Below are 5,599 nucleotides of genomic sequence, written 5' to 3'. Positions count from 1 at the left end.
ACGTCTGTGATCCTGCTCATGTAGTCGTACAGCTACGTCTGTGATTCTGCTCATGCAGTCATACAGCTACATCTGTGATCCTACTCCTGTAGTCGTACAGCTAGGTCTGTGATCCTACTCCTGTAGTCGTACAGCTACGTCTACAATTTTTACTCTTACATTTATACTATAATCAATATCTGAAACAATATAGATCAGATGTGTTAAGGTCAGCCTGGTGTCCTGAATAATGGACTCTAGGGGCCTGTCTACAGACTAACTGGTCAGCAAACAAGGAAATCTGTGCCAACAAAAGGGAAATCTCTTTACACCATACTTCTTAGATTTAGAACAGAGCCCTTATATAGATCCATTTCCCTGTGTCTGTGCAGTGTATAATGGTGCTTTCACCCCTTCTTTGATAATAGTGTACAAAGCTGTAAATCCAGTGACATTTATAAGGTTTTTTTATCAGTTCTGGTTAGGCCACTACAACCTAAACTAGTCCATCTGGAACATATTCCTGCTCTCCTAGCCGCAGCCACCACCAAAACTATTGATTAGAATAGAGTTTTATACCCCCACCTTTGTCATTACGTCAGCTCAATGGATGTCTTACACTCACAGACGGGTTTTCTATCAGGTTTTTAGGTCACCTGAGCTTTAGCTCAAGTGACCTATTGCTATCCGTTTTCGTCCGTCGTCGTCCGTCGTCCGTCGTCCGTCGTCCGTCGTCCGTTAACATTTTACATTTCAAACTTAAAGTCAAGTTCTGCCGGGCCGATTGAACTGAAAGTTGGTAGGAATGATCGCCTCATGGTCCTGACAAAGTGTTGTTATTTTTCGGGTCGATCAGAAANGATAGATATGTTCCGATTCTTGCTGTATTTCTAGGCCAAAGACTCAAGTGACCTTCTTCTGATCACCTTATGTCTGGCATCATGTGTGTCCTTCTACAGAACCAGTCGATGGCTTTTTTCACACTTGTTCTGAAAAATCCTTGGTGGAAGAGGGTATCAAATTGTAAAATTGGGATTCTTGCCCCAACCCCAGAGGCCAGGGCAGGGCCCCAAAGGGAAAATAAACCAATATTTCAAAAACCCTCTTTTCCAGATTTAGATGTACTACAGTCAATTTCTCTGCTTGGATGGAAAGAATATCAGGGCCTTTTATAATCCCTGTGTCATTTGCTCTCCCTTTGGGAGAGGGTTAAGTTGTTACTCTAGTTTACATGGGTATATATAAATAACACTTTTGGGTATATTGTGTCTATTTTCATTAAGTTTCCATGTCACAGTAAGGTAGCATATATCCTTTAGTCACCATGTCACAGTAAGGTAGCATAAGTCCTTAATTCTCCATTTCACAGTAAGGTAGCATACGTCCTTAATTCTCCATGTCACAGTAAGGTAGCATATATCCTTTAGTCTCCATTTCACAGTAAGGTAGCATATATCCTTAAGTCTCCATGTCGCAGTGAGATTGCATACATCCTTAACTCTTTCCGTACCGTTGTCGTGTACAGACGACAAAATAAAGGGCCGTCTCATCCCCGTTGTCGTGTACACACGACAACAGCCTTTGATGTAACCTGCCTGATGTTTAGTTGGTTATCGCACGAGACTGTCGCGAAAAAACAATTAATTATCGCTAAAATCAGAACCCATCAGTTTGGAAGAAATAATTTTAGTTGTGCAGAGTACACTTTTTTGCCGTAAGATGTTTGCGTTTGGTGCCTCAAATGTAAACAAGATGGCGGCAACTTAATTCGATACGAACACTTGTAAATTCATCATCAGATATTTGTTGAGACTTATGGAAGTAAATTTGAATATTCTAATATAAGTCTTGATGAAATCTACTTGTATTTAGAAAAAAACTCAACGACTTCACATTCGTAACCTAAATCAAACCCCATTGGAAACCTGCACTACACCGCTGTGTTAAATACAAGGAATCGTATCGTCTATTGCCAGACAAATGTCGATTAATCAGTCATAATCAGCTGCCAGTTAGTCATTATGCTGCGAAAATTAAGAAGTGTTTGTCTATGAACCAGAACATGAAACAATAACAATATTTGTTCACGGTTACCTGTTTAATTCTTGCGGCAGTTACACCTAATCTAAAAAGTACATTAAAAATCCACCATTTTGTTATATGCGCGGGGGCGAGTCTAATAAGTACATCCGGTACGGAATCCGGACCGGAGTTGCGGTACGGAAAGAGTTAAGTCTCCATGTCGCAGTAAGGTAACATACACCCTTAAGTCTCCATGTCAAAGTAAGGTATTATACATCCTTAAGTCTCAATGTCTTAGTAAAGTAACATACATCCTTAAGTCTCCATGTCACAGTAAGGTAACATACATCCGTAAGTCTCCATGTCACAGTAAGGTAACATACATCCTTAAGTCTCCATGTCGCAGTAAGGTGGCAGAAACTCGTACTTTTGGATACTCCTTAATTATGATAGATTTCCAAGTGATTCAATGATATCTGTCGGTAACATACAGCTAGAAATAAGATTTTATGGGATTGACTAGAGAGGGTATGTCGTTTTTTATGAGGACATTGATATTTTAAAACGTGTGGTATTTGAATAAAAAGATTATCCTTGGAGAGATACTCTGTATGTCAGGCGTACAGAAGGCTGGTGCTAACACTACACTTTAAAACATAAAGCACAATAAAATTCTATCTTTCGATTGTAGATCCTGATAAAAATGGCTTTACTTTAATGTATATGTGAGCTATAGGGTTTTACCGAAAAGGTTACAGTTCAATTTGAAACACCATAACCTTTACGTAAACAACCTATATGTCATTTAGCAGATATTCAATACACAGACCACCACAGCAGTACAGTCTTTGGCGTTATTTTATATTTGTTACAAGTCAAATTTGTTTTTTTGTTATATTTCTTTTGAAATTGAATATTTTTATTGCTGTATGATTAAATAAAAGGAATAATGATATTCTAAGAATTTTAAGTGTAAAAAATGAAGGCTTTGTAATAAAGGCAGACTTTGACTTGTTACTTTCCTGTGTAATAATATCTACCTTGTTACTTTCCTGTTTTATAATATCTAACTCGTTACTTTCCGGTGTTATAATATCTAACTTGTTACTTTCCTGTGTTATAATATCTAACATGTTACTTTCCTGTGTTATAATATCTAACTAGTTACTTTCCTGTGTTATAATATCTAACATGTTACTTTCCTGTGTTATGATATCTAACATGTTACTTCCCTGTGTTATAATATCTAACTCGTTACTTTCCTGTGTTATAATCTCTAACTCGTTATTTTCCTGTGTTATGATATCTGACTTGTTACTTTCCTGTGATATAATATCTAACATGTTACTTTCCTGTGTTATGATATCTAACTTGTTTCTTTCCTGTGTTATAATATCTAACTTGTTACGTTCCTGTGTTATGATATCTAACATGTTACTTTCCTGTGTTATAATATCTAACTAGTTACTTTCCTGTGTTATAATATCTAACATGTTTCTTTCCTGTGTTATTATATCTAACTTGTTACTTTCCTGTGTTATAATATCTTACTTGTTACTTTCCTGTGTTATAATATATAACTCGTTACTTTCCTGTGTTATGATCTCTAACATGTTACTTTCCTGTGTTATAATATCTAACATGTTACTTTCCTGTGTTATGATATCTAACATGTTACTTCCCTGTGTTATAATATCTAACTCGTTACTTTCCTGTGTTATCATATCTGACTTGTTACTTTCCTGTGTTATAATATCTTACTTGTTACTTTCCTGTGTTATAATATATAACTCGTTACTTTCCTGTGTTATGATCTCTAACATGTTACTTTCCTGTGTTATAATATCTAACTAGTTACTTTCCTGTGTTATAATATCTAACTCGTTGCTTTCCTGTGTTATAATATCTAACTCGTTATTTTCCTGTGTTATAATATCTTACTCGTTACTTTCCTGTGTAATAATATCTAACTTGTTACTTTCCTGTGTTATGATATCTAACATGTTACTTCCCTGTGTTATAATATCTAACTCGTTACTTTCCTGTGTTATCATATCTGACTTGTTACTTTCCTGTGTTATAATATCTTACTCGTTACTTTCCTGTGTTATGATATCTGACTTGTTACTTTCCTGTGATATAATATCTAACATGTTACTTTCCTGTGTTATGATATCTAACTTGTTACTTTCCTGTGTTATAATATATAACTCGTTACTTTCCTGTGTTATGATCTCTAACATGTTACTTTCCTGTGTTATAATATCTAACTCGATACTTTCCTGTGTTATGATACCTGACTTGTTACTTTCCTGTGTTATAATATCTAACTAGTTACTTTCCTGTGTTATAATATCTAACATGTTACTTTCCTGTGTTATAATATCTAACATGTTTCTTTCCTGTGTTATTATATCTAACTTGTTACTTTCCTGTGTTATAATATCTTACTCGTTACTTTCCTGTGTTATGATATCTGACTTGTTACTTTCCTGTGATATAATATCTAACATGTTACTTTCCTGTGTTATGATATCTAACTTGTTACTTTCCTGTGTTATAATATCTAACATGTTTCTTTCCTGTGTTATTATATCTAACTTGTTACTTTCCTGTGTTATGATATCTAACATGTTACTTCCCTGTGTTATAATATCTAACTCGTTACTTTCCTGTGTAATAATATCTAACTTGTTACTTTCCTGTGTTCTGATATCTAACTTGTTACTTTCCTGTGTTATAATATCTAACTCGTTACTTTCCTGTGTTATGATACCTGACTTGTTACTTTCCAGTGTTTTATCTAGTGTATATCTTTCTTACTTGTAGGTGCAATGATGTACAAAATGAGAGTAGAGGGTAGGAAAGATTAAACCTTGACAACAATGTGTGAAGAATCTGAGAAAAATACCTCATTCATAAACATTGAGTTTTATACCTGTTCACCTGGCAAGACACTTCCCATATAAATGTGAGGAGTTGCACCTCTGTGACAGGGCCGAGAAGATTTCTACAAAAGGTAGGTAGATCATAAAAAATACAAATCTACACTGGGTATCCTATCCCTACTTCATCATGTACTGTTAAGACCACCTGAGATCTTGGACTGGAATACTTTCATTGGAACACATTTTGTTTTTTAAGTAGAAAAATAGCATACATAGCCAGTTCCCACACCCTTATTTGTAGTTGAAAAGCAGCTGATTCCAAAAATCCTTTCCTTCCCCAAACAAGACAATAAGGAGAAGAAACATTTTATACACCCCTGGAAAGTATTGTACTCTGTCTATCAAACAGCAAATAAATCATTGGGTCAGTCTAATTGGTGCTGGTCAGTGTGTAAGGTGACCCTTACCTGGCCAGGTCACTCTGTCCAGCTGATAATAGCTGTGAAAGTTTATGACCAGACTTAGTCCAGTCATACCTTTGGCCTTCTGTGATACACCTTTTACTATCATTAAAATTTCAAATCAATTAGTTAGCCAGGACAGGATGAAGCAGCCAGAGAATGCTGACCACCTGTGACTGTCACTGGTCAGATCCAGCCACAATGGACCTGCTGGTCAGCACACATTAACTGTCAATAAAGGCTCAACTC

The 5,599-nt window shown here is 35.8% G+C and overlaps 1 long non-coding RNA gene across 1 annotated transcript in view; it reads left to right on the top strand.

The window, feature by feature from the left end:
• Positions 1–5,014, top strand: part of LOC110457138 — a 58,597-nt gene extending 53,583 nt beyond the window's left edge. Inside the window, exon 3 of the long non-coding RNA XR_002463668.1 lies at positions 4,831–5,014. This is a non-coding gene — a long non-coding RNA (uncharacterized LOC110457138). The remainder of the gene's footprint in view (positions 1–4,830) is intronic.
• Positions 5,015–5,599: the final 585 nt, after the last annotated feature.

Source organism: Mizuhopecten yessoensis, unplaced genomic scaffold, assembly GCF_002113885.1.
Source record: "Mizuhopecten yessoensis strain PY_sf001 unplaced genomic scaffold, ASM211388v2 scaffold9025, whole genome shotgun sequence".
NCBI lineage: Eukaryota > Metazoa > Mollusca > Bivalvia > Pectinida > Pectinidae > Mizuhopecten > Mizuhopecten yessoensis.
The sequence above is the reverse complement of the archived record's forward strand: the minus strand, read 5'-3'. Positions and strand labels throughout refer to the sequence as shown.